This window comes from Acartia tonsa, chromosome 9, assembly GCF_053477335.1.
Source record: "Acartia tonsa isolate MP-2025a chromosome 9, ASM5347733v1, whole genome shotgun sequence".
Classification (NCBI taxonomy): domain Eukaryota; kingdom Metazoa; phylum Arthropoda; class Copepoda; order Calanoida; family Acartiidae; genus Acartia; species Acartia tonsa.
Window position 1 is genome coordinate 39,561,450 of NC_137268.1, and position 4,127 is coordinate 39,565,576.

Sequence of the window (4,127 nt, forward strand, 5' to 3'; positions counted from 1 at the left end):
GAAAATGCCGCGCTTCATCTTTCTAATTCAAACATTTTCAAATCATAGACATAATATGCGAATAGATAGGAGATTATGGATAACTGAAAATAATGGATTTTTGCATTTGTGGATATAACAGAGAAAAAAATCGTATAGTCATCTTTTGTTGTCTTTCTTTCATTTGTTGATTTGAGTAAACAAAAATCAAAGGTGGATTATTTTTTAAAAATATAGTGCTGCTTGCTGATCAAGAGAGGCAAAATTATTTTGGTGAAAAATTTTCCAAAATCGCATAAAAATCTACAAAAATTAAATAAAAACATAAAAGTGTAATTAACATAAGATTTTGATTAATTGTTGTAGATTTTTTGTTTCATTTTGAAGGATTTTTACAAAAACAATGTTGCCTAGCTCACCAGCGATCGCAGCGACCCTAATTTATTAAAAGAATCCAAGTAATAAATCCTTTCAAATACTTACATCACACTGAGAAAATATGTTTGATTGGACAAATACTATTAATAAAAAGCTAGGAAGACAACATCTAAAAGCGAAAATTAGAAGGATCAGGACAAACCAATATAACCCTTGTAGAGTGTCAGAACTACTAGCAGAACATAAATTTGTTACAAAAATGGGTGAATATGGGATCAATAAAAGAACACACTTGCATTTTTAAAAGAGAAGCTTTTTATAATTAGGGTTGTTCCGTACATCATCGACAGTTAGCTCTATATTAAATTTAAACAGGTTAGAATTGTCCTATCAATTCCAAATTTTCCAGGGTTATTCATGTAGTAGTTAAATACGATTTAGAAAGCGTTTCAACTCTATACTCCTTACTGGAATGGCCGTAAGTCTATTTTAAACATGTTGTTGATTTTTAGCTTTTTTAACAACAAATTTTTATATGATAAAATTACCTGATTGATCTGATTTTTATAAATACTGATTCCTAGGACAACAATATACAATGTTAAAAGCGAAGTATCTCTACAATCAAGTCATAAAAAATGTAAGTATGTCATTGTCCATAACAATATCCTGAATTTTTAGCAGTTTTTTTTTTAAAAATTTACTTACAATTTTGTTTCGACTTTTATACTTTTATATTCTGATTATTAGTTCTGAAACTGTACAAGTGTTAAAGTTAGTTTGTTCTACCGTTTCAGAGCTTCGCTTTTATAAATGCAGGTGTCATCCTTGTTAGGATTTGATTACAGTTATGTATTTATATTGTACCTTGGTGTCCTTATAATCATATTATTGGATTAGTGAATAGGATAATCCTATCATACAAAAGTTGTTGCCAAAAAAAGTTAAAAATCAGCATGTTTTTAATGGACGTACGGACTTTCTGGTAGCAATTATAGAGTTACTACGCTTTCTAAATCGTACCTAACTGTTATTTGAATTATCAGGACAATATAACAACTAAATTAACGAAAAGATTTTACAGTTACGGACAGAAGGGCCGACCCTAATAATAAAAGGCTTTGCTTTAAAAATCAAAATTAAGCAGCTCAAATTTGTTAAAGAAAAAGTAGTAAAGTGTAGTCAAATGCTTTGTTAACTTCCGATTTTCACCTTTGAATAACGTTTTCAATGGTTTGTTGTGACTAGAAACAATGGCGTTATCCTCTGAGAAATTTTTTAAAAATTTAAATTTTTTGTTTGCCACCCGCCCCCCCCCCCCTCCCCCTTGCTAGGCAGGCTATGGGGCCGAGCGCTGCGTCTAGGAAGACCAGGAGAACCCGATCGGTTCAGCGGTTAGCGAGATCCTTCGGTACAAACAGACAAACAAACAAACATCCTGTTACTTTATTATAAGGATTTATGTATTTTGGATATTGTGCTGTAAGAATTTTACAAGTATTTATATTGTCATATATTTGTAGTTCGAACCTTACAGGAAAAAAGTTTTCGAATTTCGATGGTGTGTTAATTAATGTCGTTTTTCCACCCTTTTGTATGATTTATTGAGCTTCTTATTTATAGGAATTTTCTTTAATTTCAATTACCTTCTAACTTATCCAACTTGTAGACAAATATATGAGAGATGCCGTCACCTATTCAATCACAGGGTAGTCCGTCTAATTTGACACAAATTAGCGGAAGTGAGTGACCGAACATTAAAGTCTAGTTCCCATACTCCTTACAAGTAGCGAAGCTACTCTACAAATAAAGGTCTGTTCGTCTATTTAAAAGCAACGTGCCATGTTAATTCGATTGATGTATTTGTTTTTTATATAAAACCTATCCCCTCCCTTCCTACTGGATGAACAATTTTTCCCCTGTCATAATATCCACATATATCAATCTACATCCATTGCATGATTAAATTTAAACTTATTTCATATATCCCTTGTAAAAGTCATTAAATACAGAAAGTAGTAAAAGTCATATTAAAGAATGTCGATCTTTAGTATGCCAGCTTAAGCAATTTTTCGACCTGAATAACTATACTTATCAAAAATATACCAGTTATATGTTTAGTGTAAAATTTGATTGCTACGCTGCACATGGTCAAACCAACGTTAACTGTCCTTGTTATTCGATTTAAATGTTTTAAGATTTGCTGGGAACGTGCTAATAGAAAGGAACTGTTGTTCTAATACTTTGGTGGTGTGCGATTACTTTCTCTCATTAGAACTACATCATTAGAACCGCATATTGTTACAACATCATAAACTGCAATGGATATATTATTACTTGGATCTTGCACCAGACTTTTATGTTCTCTATTATTGTGAAACTTGCAACGGGCTACATAAACGAATTTCCCCCTCATACTACTTTTACTTTTCCCTCCCCTCCAACTGGATAAATGAACTGACCATTAAACGAGTTCTGTGTCAGCAAGCTAACCTGAAACCTTTCATAATATCCACGTTTATTCTACATCGATTTAAACTGCCTTTTTCCTTTGCAAGTACAATATTATAATTTATCCAAGTGGTGGCTTCGCCCCAATAGGGGAGTAATCAAGTTGCACTTGTTAATGCTATTTTTTTGTGGGTGGGGGGGGGGGGGGGAGGATGTCCCACTCCCTAAGAAAATAGTTTAAAACCATTGTAAGGCAAGTATCTATATTCTCCTATAAGCATAACCTTGTCGGTTCAGCGGTTACCGAGATCTTGAATTACAGATAGACGAACAGACATCGTTCTTCTTTAATATACACTAGTCGCTTCACCTTTAGCCTTTAGGGAGGGTAAGTAAAAAAGCCTAAAACCACCCCAAGACATTTATAAAGCTTCCTAGATAAGTAAAATCAATTCGGACCAGTATTTTCCGAGATCTTAATCTTCAGGTTAAAAAACTTACTACTTTACATTATAGGATTGATTTTGCGAATGGGGGAAATGAACTCACACCACTTTTGGTCTCCATTAGCGTTTCCTATCATTTATATGCCTGTTATTATTAAGAGCGAGGCTTCTTTACATTGGGGTTCATCCAGGGAGGGAGTGAACAATGGAGTGTAAATTAAACTTGTACTTAAAGTAGAATGTTCTCTCTTTCCTTGGCCTAAAAGCTTTGGGTACTTTTATTCAACATTGATTGGTGGATGTCCCAACTTTTCAACCGATAAATCTAATCTATAGAGAGGTAATTGGTTATTGTATACCATTATATTGATATGGGAATTATTGTCCTTGTTGTTATAATATACTTGTAATTAAGAAATAACCTGTATGTTGTTGAAATATCCATAACATATGCTGTGCCGTAGAAATTTATATTATCATAGCTTCCTGAAAATATAATATCCACGGGAAATAGGAATACAACATTAAACAAACATTAAATCAAAGGCGTGTATCCCACCTCCCCCCCCCCCCCCCAAGATACAACTAAGGGGGGTAAATACCAGAGAGAGAGAGAGAGAGGGGACAATAAGCTGATTATTACACTAGTACCCAAAGTTTTATAATAACATTTTCTTATTCGTTGGCTTAACACCTTTGGGGACTTTTAATGAATTTTGATTTGTTGGTTTATTTTAGGGTGCAAACGTTTCACTTTCATCCACTAGTTGTAACCTACAGAAGGGGTAATTTTGTGTACTATCATTAGGAATGTTGCACAGTATTGAAGACATAAGAATTAAAAATTATGCCTAATCGGCTCCACCCTTTTTT